At 44.5% G+C, this 17218-nt stretch overlaps 1 long non-coding RNA gene across 2 annotated transcripts; it reads right to left on the bottom strand.

The window, feature by feature from the left end:
* Positions 1 to 5510: 5510 nt before the first annotated feature.
* LOC131418592 (uncharacterized) lies at positions 5511 to 17167 on the bottom strand. 2 transcript variants are annotated; one of them, XR_009222927.1, is made up of 3 exons: positions 14475 to 17167; positions 7835 to 7959; positions 5511 to 6234 (listed from the first exon to the last, which is right to left on the bottom strand). It is a non-coding gene; the product is annotated as an uncharacterized LOC131418592 (long non-coding RNA). The 2 variants fall into 2 exon arrangements; XR_009222926.1 differs by lacking the exon at positions 5511 to 6234 and adding an exon at positions 6351 to 7034.
* Positions 17168 to 17218: the final 51 nt, after the last annotated feature.

The following is a 17218-nucleotide window of genomic DNA, read 5'->3' on the forward strand; positions in this document are numbered from 1 at the left end:
ACCCTTGAGCTGTGTTTTGAAGGAAGAATAGGAGTTTGATGGCTTCCTTTCCTTAAGTGACAGCCCAGAAGCCATGCTGAGAATAGGAAAGAGTGTGGGATTTACAGCATGCAGACCTGGCTTGATCTTTAGTTCTAGCTTTTCCTAGCTATGTGACCCTGGGCAAGTCACCTAACGTCTCTGGGCCTCCATTGCTTCATGTTTTAAATGGGGGTTATCATGAAATTAGAGATAATGGATGGAATGCATCTAGCACTAGCACAGTGCCTGGCAAATAGTAGGAGTTTCATGCTAATTACAACTCATTGATGAGGTTTCCCTGAGTTTGAATCCCAGCTCTGCCACTTACCATCTGGGTAACCTGGGGCAAGAGGCCAACCTCTCTGTGCCCCAGTTTCCTCATCTTGAAAAGGGAAATAATAATAGTACCCACCACATAAGGTTGTAAAAATAAAATAAATCAATACCTGTGAAGGGCTCCGAAGAGTTTCAGGCACAAATCAGGTGTATGATAGAGATTGGCCACTGTTGATACTTCTATGTGCTACACACTGTGATAAGAGCTTTATAATTGTATTCATTAATTAGATTAATAAATGGTCATGGAGGTTATCCAACTTCTACACAATGTTCAAGGTGCATCAGGGGATCTCAATTCGTTTAGGACACGGCAGGAACCCTGAGTGTGACACTGAGTTTGTTTTCTAGGGGAAGGGGCAGTGGGGACAGGATGGGGGTGGGGAGACATAGGTGGTGAGAAATGAGGCTGGAGATGTGGAACGGGCCAGACAATGAAACCCTTTATGTGATGTCATCCTGTAAACAGGGGAGAGGCATGGAGAGTTTCAATCTGGAGAATTTTTATTCTTAGAATTTATGATTCCCCAGTTGAAAACTGAGTCTATGTGTCAAAGTCTTTGTGATTCCAAGGAGGTTATAGTCCTTTGACTACATGACCCTTAATGTCTTCCACTGGCTGCAGTTAGATGCTATGAAAATGGCCACAACAGGGCCTTCTGGTTTCAACTCCGACATGGAAAGAGCGCAAAGCTCATTACTCCCGTTCTTATGACAAGAAAGAGACCTGAAATAGTAAGTGTTGGAGAGGATGTGGAGAAAAGGGAACTATCATACACTGCTGGTGGGAGTGCAAACTGCTGCAGCCACTATGGAAAACAGTATGGAGATTCCTCAAAAAATTAAGAATAGAACTACCATACAATCCAGCTCTTCCACTGCTGGGTATTTTCCCAAAGAAAGTGAAAACACAAATGTGTAAAGATACATGCACCCCTCTATTCACTGCAGCGTTATTCACAATAGCCAAGACTGGAAGCAACCTAGGTGCCCATCAAGGGACAAATGGATAAGGAAGATGGGGTATATATACACAATGGAATACTACTCAGCCATAAACAAGATGAAATCTGGCCATTTGTGACAACATGGATGGACGTTGAGGGTAATATGCTGAGTGAAATAAGTCAGAGGGACAAAGTCAAATACCATATGATCTCACTCATAAATAGAAGAAAAAAACAACAACAAGCAAACACATAGAGACAGATTTGGATTGGTGGTTACCAGAGGGGAAGGTGGGAGGGAGGAGGGTGAAAAGGATGATTAGGCACACGTGTATGGTGATAGATTGTAATTAGTCTTTGGGTGGTGAAAATGATGTAATCTACAAGGAAATTGAAACATAATGATGTACAGTCAAAATGTATATAGTGTTATAAACTGTGTTACCACAATTAAAAAAAAAGATGAAGAAAGAGAGAATCTGAATAGACAAATCACAGGTAAACAGATTGAAACAGTCATAAAAAACGTCCCCAAAAACAAAAGTCCAGGACCCAGACGGCTTCTCTGGTGAATTCTACCAAGCATTCAAAGATTTCATGCCTTCTCAAACTCTTCTCAATCCTTCTCAAACTCTTCAAAAACATTGAAGAGGACGAGACACTTCCTAACTCGTTATACGAGACCAACATCACCCTGATACCAAAACCACAGAAGGACAACACTAAAAAAGCAAAATATAGGCAAATATCACTGATGACATAGATGCAAAAATCTTCAACAAAGTATTAGCAAAATGAATACAATAGTACATTATAAGCATACATCACAACCAAATAGGATTTATTCCAGGGATGCAGCAACAGTTCAACCTCCACAAATCAATGACTGTGATACACCACATTAAGAAACGAAGAATAAAAACCACATGATCATCTCAATAGATGCAGAGAAGGCATTTGACAAGATGCAACACCCATTTACGATAAAAACTCTCAACAAAATGGGTATAGAAGGAAAGTATCTCAGCATAGTAAGGGCATATATGACAAACCCATAGCCAACATCATAGTCAATGGTTAAAAACTGAAAGCTATTTCTCTAAGAACAGGAACAACACAAGGATACCAATTCTCACCACTCCTATTCAACATAGTACTGGAAGTCCCACTGCAAGCTATTTCTCTAAGAACAGGAGCAACACAAGGATACCCACTCTCACTACTCTTATTCAACATAGTATTGGAAGTCCTAGCCACAGCGATTAGGCAAGAAAAAGAAATAAAAGGTATCCATGTGGGAAAAGAAGAAAAACTGTAACCATTTGCAGATGATGTGATTCTACATATAGAAAACCCTTAAGAATTCATCAAAAAGCTATTAGAAATAATTAACAAATACAGCAAAGTTGCAGGGTACAACATCAACATACAAAAATCAGTTGCGTTTCTATACACTAATTATGAAAGAGTAGAAAGAGAAATCAAGAATACAATCCCAGGGGGCCGGCCCCGTGGCTTAGTGGTTAAGTGCGAGTGCTCCGCTACTGGCGGCCCAGGTTCGGATCCCGGGCGCGCACTGACGCACCGCTTCTCTGGCCATGCTGAGGCCATGTCCCACATACAGCAACTAGAAGGATGGGCAACTATGACATACAACTTTCTAGTGGGGCTTTGAGGAAAAAAAAAAAAAAAAGGAGGAGGATTGGCGATAGATGTTAGCTCAGAGCCGGTCTTCCTCAGCAAAAAGAGGAGGATTGGCATGGATGTTAGCTCAGGGCTTATCTTCCTCACAAAAAAAAAGGAATAAAATCCCGTTTACAATTGCAACAAAGAGAATAAAATACCTAGGAATACATTTAACCATGGAGGTGAAAGACTATACCCTGAAGACTATAAGACATTTTTGAAATATATGGAAGACATAAAGAAATGGAGATATTCTGAGCTCATAGATTGGAAGAATAAACATAGTTAAAATGTCCATACTACTTAAAGCAATCGACAGATACAGTACGATCCCAATCAGAATCCCAATGACATTTTTCACGGAAATAGAACAAAGAATCTTAAAATGTCTATGGAAAAACAAAAGACCCTGAACAGACAAAGCTGAGAAGAAATAACACAGCTGGAGGTATTGCACTCTCTGATTTCAAAATATACTACAAAGCTATAGTAATCAAAACAGCATGGTACTGGCACAAAAACACAGACACACAGATCAACGGAACAGAATTGAGAGCCCAGAAATAAACCCATACATCTAAGGACAGCTAATTTTCAACAAAGGAGCCAGGAACATACAATGGAGAAAGGAAAGTCTCTTTAATAAATGGTGCTGGGAAAACTAGACAGCCCCATGCAAAAGAATGAAGGCAGACCATTATCTAACTCCATACCCAAAAATTAAGTCCAAATGGTTTAAAGACTTGAATGTAAGACCTGAAACTACAAAACTCCTGGAAGAAAACATAAGCAGTTTGCTGCTTGATATCGGTCTTAGCAGTATCTTTTTGAATATCATATCTCCTCAGGCAAGGGAAACAAAAGAAAAAATTTTAGAAAGGGACTACCTCAAACTAAAAAGCTTCTGTACGGCAAAAGACACCATCAACAAAATGAAAAGACAACCCACCAACTGGGAGAAAATATTTCTGAATCATATATCCAATATGGGGTTAATATCCACAATATGTAAAGAACTCATACAACTCAACAACAAATCAACAAACAACTTGATCAAAAAATGGGCAGAAGATACGAACATTTTTCCAAAGAAGATATACAGATGGCCAACAGGCATATGAAAAGATGTTCAACATGACTGACTATTAGGGAAATGCAAATCTAATTTGAAGTGAGATATCACCCACCACCGTCAGAATGGCTATTATTAAAAAAAATGGGAAATAACAAGTGTTGGAGATGATGTGGAGAAAAAGGAACCCTCACACACTGCTGGAGGGAATCAAATTGGCGCAGCCACTGTGGAAAACGGTTCAGAGATTACTCAAGAAACTGAAAATAGAAATACCATATGACTCAGCTATTCCAATTCTGGGTATTTATCCAAAGAATATGAATACAGTAATTTGAAAAGATATATGCACCCCTACGTTCATTGCAGCATTATTCACAGTAGCCGAGATTTGGAAGCAACCTAAGTGCCCATCAATGGATGAATGGATAAGGAAGATGTGACACACACACACACACACACACACACACACACACACACACACACAATGGAATACTACTCAGCCATAAAAAAGACAAAATCATGGCATTTGCGACATGGATGAAACTTGAGGGTATTATGCTAAGTGAAATAAGTCAGACGGAGAATGAAAATTACCGTATGACTTCACTCATATGTATAAAGATAAACTGACAAACACATAAAAACGGAGAACACATTGGTGGTTACCAGAGGCGAAGGGGGTGGGGGGAGGGGGAAAGGGGTAAAGGGGCACATTGTATGGTGGCCGATGGAAACTACACTCTTGGTGGTGAACAAGATACAGTCTATACAGAAGTCAAAATACAATTATGTACACCTGAAATTTACATAATGTTATTAACAATATAACCTCAATAAAATAAATTAAATAGAAAAGAGAAAATCTGGTTATTTAGCAAGCCTGAGCTCCAAAAGGAACTGTGTTACCTCCAGAAAACAACTGAGTACTCACCAAGACGATGCCTTGAGCCCAAGGATGTAAGCTTGAACTGGGGGGACAAAGGCCCTCCCCCGAGAGAACAAAGCCTCTTCAGATCCTGAATAAAGTCTGAGAGCTCCAAACACGAGGAGAGCAGAGCTCAGAATCTGAGAGGACACTCACTGAACCGAAAGCAGGGAGCAACCCTCAGAAGTGATGAGCACAAGGGGCTCGGTGTGTGTACCTCACTTGAGTCTTGGGGTCACAGTCTCTCCAGGGTCGCCTCTTTTGGATGTCACTTTTCTGACGCCATATATGTCAGCTTGAAAACAAATTCACTTGTTAATTTATCCTCAAAATGAGTTTATTTGGGAATAGACAAAAGAATTGCAATTTTGGATGTGCATGCTATGGAGAATCATAGACAAATCCAGAAAACAAAGGAGGGGAGCTTGCCATTACAGAGAACAAGGGAGAGCAGGGAGGGGCTGTTCTTAATGAAAGTCCATTGGAGGAAAGTAACAGTGAAACTGGGCACGGGCTCCATCTGCTCATGGCAAGATAAATGGCCAAGCAGGCAGTGGTAGAGAAAGAACTTTAATAAGCAATAAGCTAGCACATCGGAAGACGGTGGACTATCGTCCTCAAAAAACCCATCCCAGGGAGAACTGATTTGGAAATGACGTATTTAAGGCAAACGGGTTTGGGGAGGGGCTCAAAACGTCAGGCGATGGATGACCACAGAATGTTGAGTGCTTCTCTGTAGCAGATCTGAGGAATCGAAGAAAATCTCAATTACTTCTTTATCTGGGACAGAAGGAACAGTTTGGGCAGAGGACACGTTATTCTTTCTACCAGTCGCAGAGTAGCTTGCCTACGTGCAGTTCTAAGCGTTTTTCCAAAGCACATTGTGAGAATAAGACGGGGAGGGGAGCATGTGGCCTTTGGGGCTGAAGTTTGAACTGCTCAATGCTCCTGCGAGATGCTTAGTCAGGCAGAGGGCTGCCAGCAAGCTACTCTCTTTATCAGCGAGCCTCCTGATGTTCTGCAAAGCAAGTTTAGAAACTTTGGTTGCTTTGTTTCCCATGTTAACCTTGTGGGTACAGGCACAGTTTCATCCTAATCCAGGGAAACTTGAATTCCTTCATCCTCAGCTTAAACAGTTCAGGGTGGCAACAGCTTGTCGTTGGCTGAGCTGCGAAGTTTCTCATGGCTGGGCTGTTGCTGGGTGGGAGAGAAATTCTCCTTCAGTAGTAAAGTAGTTTTACTTCCTGTGGAAAGTACAAAGGCAAGTCTCTGACTTTGCAGTATTTGATGATGTCTGATAGGGCATGAGAGCTCCCTCTACAGGCCTTCCCTACTCCAATTTAGTTAAGTTTCTTTTATTAATTTTCACACTTTTCTTCCTTCCTCCTTCCTTTTCTCCAATCCTTCCTTCCTTCTTTGCTCTGTCCTTCCTTCCTCCCCTCCTTCAATCTTTTGTTTCTTTCTTCCTTCCATCCTTCTTTCCTTCCTTCCTTCCCTACTTCCTCTCTCTCTCTCTCCTACATCTTCCAGGACTATGTTGAATAAGCGTTGAGAATGGACGTCCTTGCCTTGTTCCATATCTTAGGGAGAAAATGTTCAGTCTTTCACCCTTAAGGATAATGATAGCTGTAGGTTTTTCTGTAGATGTTCTTTATCAAATTTAGGAAGTTCCCCACCATTTCTAGTTTGCTGAGAGTTTTCATCATGAACGGATGTTGGATTTTGTCAAATGCTTTTTCTGCGTCAATTGATATATCATGCAATTGTTCTCCTTTAACCTGTGGATGTGATAGATTACAGTGATTGATTTTCAGAAACAGCTTTGCATACCTGGAGTAAATCTGACTTAGTCGTGACATATAGCTTTACACATTGCTAAATTCTATTTGCTGATATTTTGTTGAAGATTTTTGTATCTAAGCTCATGAGAGATATTGGTCTGTCGTTGTGTTTTGTTTTTGGTACAGTCTTTATCTGGTTTTGCTATCAAGGTAATAATGGCTTCATAAAATGAGTAGGGAGGCGTTCCCTCCTCTTCTATTTTCTGGAAGAGATTGTATAAAATTGGTGTTAATTCTTCTTTAAATGTTTGCTAAAATTCTCCAGTGGGCCTGCATGTCTCAAACATTTTATTCCGTCCTCGAACATCGACACCTTCCTCCACCTTCCTCCTGCTCAGATAATGGTCCTCCTTCCTCTTTCCCTCAAGCCATCTGCTGTGGCAATTGGGACTCAAAGCCTCTGCTAAAGGACCAATGGCCTTGGGGAGTAGGCTCCACATGGCTGCTCAGCTCTTCACCATGTAGAGGCAGAACCACACAGTTCTGTTGGGAGCCTGCAGGGCTCAGCTTCCACCACTGACCCAGAGAGACGGGTCTCTAGTGACCACTTCTGGCCAATGTTCCATGAGCACTCAAACCTCCACAAATTTTAACAGTGATTATTTCTGGAAAGAGGCACTGTGGATTCTTCTCTTGGTTTACAATTTCATGTTCTTCAACATATTTTTCTCCACTGAGCAGGTAGCATCTGTGTGGTGGTAATAAGTTTAAAAGACAGATCCTCGGTTCCCAGGGGCTGGGGGATGAGAGCTGTGATGTGTGCAGGGCACAGCCCTGTGACCATGGGGGTGAGTCCATTACCTGCACAAAGAGTGTGGAAAAGACACGGCCACTGGGAGATTTTGTGAGCTGGACGCCATCCCAGTCTAGTTCTCTAAATTCTGTCTGTTCTGGGATGAGACGGAGAAAACACCCCCAAAAGAAATTCTGGAGGAATCAGTGGGGAGAACACCATAAACAGGCAGAGGTAGTCCACACCATGCACACCTGAGGTCCCACTCACCTGTGAGTCCCAGCAGCAGGGATGGCAGAGGTGGGCAGGGCGAGGATGCAGGGACAGGCATCGTGGTGGCCCGTGGAGCCTGCTCTGTCTCGATGTGGTTCTGGAGAGGCCCAGGACTCTGTGCTCTGAGGAGAGAGGACAGTTCTTCCTGCCATGAGGTCAGAGGAAGGGGACTGTAATGAGAGGGAAGACTGTGGGACTGTGACACTTTTTTTGTGATTATAAATTGGAGAGACAATGTGGCTACAGGCTCAGAAGTTGCTGCTGGAAATGTCCAGGGTCCAGAGTGGAGGGACACAACTTCTGCAGGTTAGTGCTTCTTCTTGAGCCTCCTTCCATCTGAGCTTCTCCCCAACCCCATAGTCTTTGCCTGTCTATGAGCCCCAGTGACGTGTCTCTGCCAGGGGCTTCTGGAACCTCGTGATGGGCAGATGTGGTCCAGATACTACGTGAACCCAACATCTGGGCCTCATTGAGCTGCACAGCTGCAGGAAGGAGGCTGGATTTCTACGGCCTCACTCTCTTGGAAATAGAGTTGAACCTTACAAGAGACCATTACCCCCACTTCAGAGGTGTTAGAGTTAAAAATGAGCCCTAATGCAATGTCTGCTATGGGCTCCTGGCTGTGCTATGGATGCCTGCATACAATACTGGAAGATGCCTCCTTGTCCTTCCTGCAGAGGAATTGTGTTTGACTGGGAAAGAGGTTAGAGTTTTGGAGATGGTGATGTTTTGTGCTTTAGAGGATAGAGGGGCCCTCCAGGGAAGGAGAGCCTCGGAGAAGTCTCTCCAAAAGGGAAAGCAACACACCTGGAAATACACCTGGTTATGTGAGGGCTGCCTCTCCTGTCTGTGCTGTGTCAGGGGCCAGCTTTAGAAGAAGAGTGGAGGGGCAGAAGAAACACTCTCAGAAAGAGAGAGGAACCAGCATGTGGACCTCCTTCTTTTTCACCTCTGGAATGGACTCTACCCTAGCACAAATGTTGTCTAAAAGGACTCTCAGTCCACATTGGTCTGGTGACCCTTTAATGTCCAAGCCTCCATAGCCAGGAACTGACTGCTATGGCCATTTCCCCATTGCCTCCTTGTGACCCCTGCCTCTTCCTCAGAACCAACTGGATGTCAAGATACAATCTAGGTTCAAATCTTAAATCCATTCCCTGGTAGCTTAGTAATTTTGAGCTCATCATGCAGACCTATATACAGTTTGACCTTGAAATATTCATTTGTATGCCCCACATATTCAAAACTGAGTTCATAATCTACACTCAAACATTCTCTTCTCCCACTTCACCCTATTCAGTATGAGGCCCATCATCTGCCCATGGGGTGAAACCAAGAAGGGACCCATGTTCTACACCCTCACTCATCCACCCATATCTGTCTCCTACCAGACCCTGTTAGTTTTACCTCCTGAATACCTCTTGAATCTATTTCTCCATCTCCAGCATTATCTATTGTCTGAATGAAAACAATTACCTCTTAACTACGCTACCCCCATTTTCTTGTGCCCCATGTCATCTCTTCCTCCTACTTCACCCAGAGGGTCTTTGACAACACAGATCTGATTACACCCTTTCTTGTATAAACACTACTGTGGACTCTCATTGCACTTAGCAAGGTAAGACTATATGGTCCATGATACATGGTAGTATAGACAATCCCTCCTTCCCTGACTGCTTGGCCCCTAGAAACAAAGGGATATCCACTTCTTCCCGTTCTCAACACAGCCTCTTTGTCCCAAGTTGGGTTCCCTGGGAAACAGACTCTGAGATGAAAACTAACAAGTAAATCATTTTTCAGAGAGTACATTTAAGATCAATATCTGTGGAAAGCAGGAGAAGGAGCAGGACAGGATAGAACGAGAAGTTGAGCAGCAATGAAGTCCTCAGCTGACCTCCCATGGAGCTCTGGTGCTAGGCTGGTCCTTCAGAGTGTCCTGAGCCGGAGTGAGAGAGATGGGCCTTTATATCACCATGTTGATTCATCATTGGATGTGGCATGTTATCAGGCATGACCCTGGGCCAGGAGGCTCTCCTCAGCTGAGTTAATTCCAAAGAGGGCTGACAGCTGAGGGCCATCTTCTCCAGCCTGGTGCATCACAACATCCACCAGGCTCTTCAGAACATCTTCCAGGTGGGAGTCCTTTGTCTCAGGACGTGTATTAACTCCCTGCAGTTAGATCCTCAAAGCTACTTCATCTCACCCAGCTATCCAAAGTACTCCGACCTCACTTGGTCTGACCTGGGCTTTACTAATTGGAGAAGTTTAGGATGAATATCATGGGGGACTGAGAAGCAGCTTCCTCTGGGATCTCTGAGTGCCCGGTTCTGGGGTGGGCTCTGGCAGAGGAAGGAAGAGAAGGAACCTCAGACGTGGGAAGTGAGATGAAACTTGGGTATATTAACACAGAAGTCTCCCCACCACACATTCCTTGTGCTGTTCCCCTAGAGGGTGCAACAAGCAGGGATCCACCTGAGGAGAAGATGTTGGCTTTTTTAATACATTTATTCTTTTTAGGAAATTTAGATTTACATAAAAAGTGAGATGACAATAGAGAGTTCCATGTACTGCTGCACACAGTTTCCCCTATTTGTAACATCTTATATTAGTGTGGTCCATTTATTTCAATTAATGAACCTATATTGGCACATTATTATTAACCAACGTTCATAGTTTATCCATATTTTGTTTTAGCTGGGGTACAACACTCTAAACAGTAGAAAACTATTTCTCCCCATTCTGGAGGCTGGAAGTCCAAAATCAGGGTGCCAGCATGGTTGGGTGAGGGCCCTCCTCTGCTCACAGATTTCTCATGGTGTCCTCACAAGGTGGAAGGGGCTAGGAATCCCTGTCGGGTCTCTTTTATAAGAGCACTAGGCCCATTGATGAGGATGGAGCCCTCATGATCTAATCACATTCCAACAGCCTCATCTTCTAACCAGATCACATCGGGCTTTAGGATTCTAACACGTGAGTTTCAGGGTGACACAAACATTCAGACCATCACATAATACAATTTTATTTTCTTGCTCAAATTGTTCCATCTTTGGCCTTCGGGAGCTCTTTCATTTGGTTCCTGCACCACTCTCGTGTACTCCAATCAATGAGGTTTTTTTTTTTGGTACTTCCTTATTTTCTAGGTGATGTTGAACTTTTTTTTTTTTTTTTAGGTGAAGAAGATTAGCCCTGTGCTAGCATCTCTTACCAATCCTCCTCTCTTTGCTGAGGAAGATTAGCCTTGAGCTAACATCCATGCCCACCTTCCTCTACTTTACATGTGGGACGCTTGCCATAGCATGTCTTGATAAGCAGCACGGAGGTCCGTGCCCAGGATCTGAATCTGTGAACCCCAGGCTGCCAAAGTGGAGTGACCGAACTTAACCACTATGCTACTGGGCCAGCCTCAAGATGATGTTGAATTTTTGATGGGACTTTTTAAACACGAAGAAGGGAGAGTAGTCTTTAACAAAAGGGCTTCAGAAGACAAATATCAGATGGTCAAATGAAGAGAAACTTTAGTTTGAAACCCAACATCTAGTAGAAACTAATGTCCTCAATGAAATATTCATTCATTCATCTTTTAAAAATGTGATGATCTACTATCTGGCAGTCACTGTTCTGACATCTGATGATACAGATAGTGCCTTCTCTGATAGAACCGACATCCTCTAGAGGAAGAGACACATACAGGCAGGGTTCACTTTGCATGGTGCTGATATGCATGAATTTCAGGTACCGCAGCTCAGTAAAATAACATCAGTCCCCATCACATGGTTCCAACTGCAATTACCACAGTAAATTCACTCTGAGCATTTGCATGAGCACAAACTTTTCTGCTAGCTCTTCTTACTCCGGAAATCACCAGGTAACTGACAGATGCTCATCATGATCAGTAACCAATCACGTGACTTCTTTCACAGTCTGCAGCGATTGATCACTGTGACTCTGTTACTCAGTTTATGTATAGACAGCAAAGCATGTAGTCGGGTTGACTCCTTGTCTCCCAGTGATGAACCCACATCACATTTTACAAAAATGAATTATTGCAAAAGGGAATGGGCAACAGAGATGAAAGTGCAATGAAGAAATGAAAAGTGATAAAGCTGGAAGTGAAATGCAAACAGAATGTAAGTGGAGTCATAGAAGGAACAGCTGCCTGTGGGAATGACGACACTGATGCTGTTAGAAAGATGCCAGATGTGCAGCCAGAGGAACTGAGTGACAGCAAACTTACCACATAAATGAAGAAAGTGGTGGTGAGGAAAAGGGTGAAAATGTCCGTGAGGCAGTGACACAAGCAAACACTTCAAGTTAAAGGAACTTTTGTCAAGATTTCACAACATTGAGAGCACAAGGGATAAATGTTAGAAGCTGATCAAAATTTAGAGAGGCGTATGATGATTCACCAAGGCATAGAAAAGCTGCTTGATCTGTATCGTAAATTATGCAACAAGAAGGCAAACACTGTTCAAACTGCTCTTGATAAGTTTTTACAAAGAAATCAAACACTTTAATTCTCAATGTTTCTAATCTTCAAATGACAGTATACTAAGTAAATATTAGTTTTTCTATTTCTTCTTTTTCCTAATCATTTAAAACTGACATTTTCCAACAAAATGAAAAAAATTTTAAAGGTCACAGCACAGTCATTATTAATCTCATTGATTATTGAGATCACTTTCCATGGTTTCAGTTTGCACACTCGTTATTACACTCCTGAACTGCCAAGCAAAGTGAGCAATTCCTATATTTAGTATGTCAGGTGATAATAAGTGCCAAGGAAACAAATTAATCAGGTCAAGAGAAATTGGAATGCCAGGTGAGAGAGGAATTTATATTTTATATAGGGTGGTTTTTGGAAGGTGCCTTTAATAGAGTGACATTTGAGCAGAGACTTGAAAGAAGGGAGAGAGTGAAGCATGCAGATATGCTGGGGAAGAAGCAGAGGAGTGATAGGATTTGACTCGCATTTCCAAAGAACTGCTGTAGTTGAAACAGGAAAGCCAGCTAGAGACTCTAGCAATGGTCCAGGAAGAGATGATGGTGGCTGGGGACAGGGCGTAGTGGTGGCGTGAGAAGTGTGCAGATTATGGATATAACTCAGTGGTGTGCAGGGGAAGGCTTGGATAGGCTCATGAGAGCAAACTGCTACATATTCAGGAATTTTGCAAGGTGGTGGTTAAACTGTTAGTAGCTTGAAATTGGCCATGTGGGGAGAGTTTACATCCCAGAAATTGGCAGGCACTACAAATAAGGCTTTCTCTCTTCTTTTGGAGAATCAATTGTTCGATATTTGCCGTCTCACCATTGGACATGAGCATGTTGAAGGCAGAAATGAATATGGGACATAAGAGAAAGAGAAATCACAGATGACTCCTAGGCTTTTGAACTGACAGCATGTGTACCATGAGCAAGGGGCTGAAAAGGGTGCTGGATGATAGAAGAACGAGTGCCTTCGTGACTGAGAGATTAGAAAAAACTTCCTGGGTTTGAGGAGCAGGACATTTAGGCAAGGGGGAAGGAGAATAATTTTTCTGCTTAAAATCAGAATGGGGTTCATTTGACCTGAAGAGGAAATAGAGCAACTCAAAAAGGCTGGGGAGTCAGGGCTAGACAGGAATCCAGAAGACAGAATAACTCTTGGTGCATGGGCATGGGTGTGTAGTTCATGGCCAAGTCCCAAGGCGATCGATGAGAGATATCCTAATGTGTGTAGACTTGACTTGTTTCTCACTTTCTAGGGAGATGTCGTGAGCCAGTCCCCAGTGCTATGTCCCATGGCCCCTGCTCAGGGCCATGTATGAAGACCCAGCTCCGGGGGCATCAGGGACTGGGAGAAGGAGCAGCAGGAATGTGTGAGCAGGCAGGTCTCCGGGGAGGGGAGGCTCTTGGAACAGAGTCATGGAAGCTTCTGGTAGGCTCCTTCTCTTAGGCTGGACCCCTCACAGAGAGAGGGGAGCAGCAGAGATTGGGGGTGGCACACAACAGGGAAGGAAGGAAGGAGCTGTGGGAAACATGTCTACATTTAATTATCTGCTCATCATTACAGAAACGTTCCCTGTGTGCCTCCTACGTCCCCGGGGCTGTTCTCCTGCTGAGAAACCTGCAGTGAGAGGACAGGTTGACCCTGTGATAGGACTCTGTCACCTCAGCCTTCCTCCCCAAGTCCTGATCCCCTCCCCATCTCTTCCACTCTGTCACTCAGAGGGTCAGAGCATGTACTGCACTCAGAGCAGCATCAAGGACTTCTCAGCATTACTCTAAAATGTGGGTTCCTTTAGCCTCATACAGCCCGAGCGTTCAAATAATCGAGAGATGGTCTCCAAGGAAACCACCTACTCTGCTGTCCCTCAATAAGCCTCCCTCCGCCCACTTCTACTACAGGACCCCTAGGACTCAGTGGATACTCTTTGAAAACCCTTAATCCAGCCCTCCTGCTGCAGGACCCCACACAGTTCCTGGGATGGAGAACCTCTGAGAGGGATCCACAATACCCCTGAGTATATTGAGGGAGGTGTGTCACCTTCTCTTAACTCCACGTGTGTCCTGACCCTGTGTGACCTGTGGGATGGCCCCTGTTACCGACCTTCCCCTTTATGGGACAGACCGTGTCCTGCCCTCCCTGCCCCACAAGGACAGTCAGGCCCTCCACTTCCTGTGAACGTAGATGGCAGAGACACTGATGGCCAGGAGCAGCTTTGTGCTCAGGAGGAGGAGTACCAGAGGGACAGTAGACAGCTCTCGGCCTAGAAATCAAGGGACGGGAGGAGCTATTAGAGGGGCCACATAGGAGCCATTCTCAGGGCCTCCACTTACTCCCTCTGAGGCTACCTGGGTCCATCAACATTTGGAAGCTTTTGAACCTACATCCTGCCCTGTGCTCAACCTTGAGGCAGAAATTAGTGTTAAGATGTTCCTCATTCTCATTCACCCCACTGTCAGGATGTGAGAGTTGTCCCCCAGGAGGGAAGGGTGGAGAAGGTGTACTCAGTGACCTGTAAGTGTGCCTCCTGGTTTACTTACTTGATCCTCATACCTCTCTGGAGCAGGTATTACTATCCTCATTTTGATGAGGAAACAGAGGCTCAGAGAGTTTAGGGAGGGTCACAAGATTAGTGGGATTCAATCCTAGGGAAATCCATCACTGTTTTCTGTAGAATGACCGGAGACTGTGCCTTTGGGACCAGGACAAGTCCATACTCTCAGGGTCCTAGGAATGAATGTCCACACAGCATGCAAGTGGAGTGAGGACAGGTTTCACAGTGGGTGAGAGAGATGCAAGGCTGCCCTCATTCATAGCAGGGGTGAGGCTAGATGACCCCATGTTGTCAGGAGCTGAGGGAGCCCTCACAGTAGCTTGATCTCATGAGAACTGCTGTCTGGAGAACAGCCTGGTAAGTCTAGGAAATGGGGTCTCATGCTTGGAGGGGCTTCAAACAATAGCCGGCCCACCTTGACCCCAGGTCATGTGTCAGCTGAAATCTTTCTGTTAGACTCAGAAAATTTTATCTGGGGAAGTACGTTTGAGTTCTTTGCATTTTTATAATGGGCAGTTTTTGATTTTAAAATTAAAGAAATATATTAAAATAATTTTTTATAAATGAATTTATTCCTAAGGAAGGAGAGGAGACCTCACCCTCTTTTGCTCCTGGGGTCCTGGAGGATGACAGTTCTCATGAGCGGCTCTCTGGGACTTTCTCTCAGGTGAAGAGAGCTGCGTTGCCCAAGTTTGCACCTCCTTCTGGAGGGCAGCTGGCATCAGAAGACTGGCTGAACCAGAGTACAGAGGCTCAGCCCTCTCCCCTCCACTGAAAACAGCTCTGAAAGACCACCTTGGCTCCACAGCTCTGTGAGATCACGAGTCTGTGTTGTGCCTGGAATGTAGGTCACCAGCTCCCTGTCCCAGTCCTGCTCTCACTCCCACAGGCATGTTGACCCTGGCTGCACTCCACGATAAGCTTCCACATTCTCATGTCCACTTCAGGGTCTCTTCCCACCATAACTGACATATGGGTGTCCAACTGGGAGTGGTCTGGAAAGCAAACTCTAAATGCAAATTTGGAATTGGATGACTGGGCTGGCTGGCCAAGAGGACCCCATCACTGGCGGGAGGTGGAGCAGGGGAGGCCCTTACTTCTCCTAGTGGAGCGAGTGTTCAAACTTCACCAGTGGTGAACTGGGAGGGTGTAACCAGAGCAAGAGAATACCTTGGTGTCCAGCATTTGAAACTGAATAGGAAATGGTAATTATAAGGACTATGGAATTGGATGCCTGTTGCTGGGGATCAATCCTTTGGAGAAAGACAATGAAAAGTAAGAGAGATTAATCACAAGTGAAAGGTGAAGTGTGAAAGCCAGAGGACTTCCTGGTGGCACTGCAGAGTCTCATCTCCCAGAGCCAGGGGGCAGAAGAACTGAGGATGTGCCCAGGACACGATTATATTAGCAGAGCTACTGAGGAGTCTGAACTCTCAAGGGCAGTGGGCCTGTCTGCCAGAATAGGGCCCTGATGGGGACGTATGGGCCATGAGATGTGGGACAGGGACACATGGGCCAAGGCACTCAGGAATCTTCAGTGACTTCTGGGCACCAAGGACAATGGCAGCAGCACAGCTCCTTACCTCAAAAGCGACCTCTCCAACCACAAGAAAACACAAAGAGGGGAAAGTAAATTGCACACAAAACTGGCGCCCAGTATTAGCTGAAGAGAAAATGCTAAAACTGCCAAATAACTGAATCAAAGAGAAAAATCAACACACCCTAGTACGCCGTCTGTCACAAGGCTGCCATCCCAGCCTCACTCAGCCATAAGAAAAGTGACAAGGGCAGCTAAAAGGTGAGCCTGAGAGTTATTTAGAAATCCCACCATCACTAGTAAATCCACATTAAATTTGAGAATACTGAAAAAGTGTCTGTCCTGCAGGTTAGAGCACAGAGGGGGTTTCAAAGTATGCCTGTTTGAAAAGGGTTGGCACAGAATCCTCCGAATCTGTGAATATGTTACTTACATGGCAAAAGACACTCACCTTGGTGATTCAGTTAAGGATCTCGAGATGGGGACATCATCTTGGGTTATCTGAGTGGAGACAGGGTAATCACAGAGATCCTTGAGAGTGAAAGAGGGAGGCAGGAGAGTCTGAGTAGGAGATGTGATGGCAGAGTCAGAGGTCAGCGTGAGGTGGGGCCCTTAGCCAAAGAATGCAGCCGGCCTCTAGGAGCTGGAGAAGACAAGGACACGGATTCTCCCCTAGAGCCTCCAGAAGGAGCGCAGCCCTGCCACCCGCTGTGGACCCCTGACCTCTAGAGCTGTAAGGTAATACATTTGTGTTGTTTAAAGCCACAGAAAGTGTGGTAATTGTTTACAGTGGCAACAGATACCTAA

This window comes from Diceros bicornis, chromosome 19 (genome assembly GCF_020826845.1).
Source record: "Diceros bicornis minor isolate mBicDic1 chromosome 19, mDicBic1.mat.cur, whole genome shotgun sequence".
Lineage (NCBI taxonomy): Eukaryota > Metazoa > Chordata > Mammalia > Perissodactyla > Rhinocerotidae > Diceros > Diceros bicornis.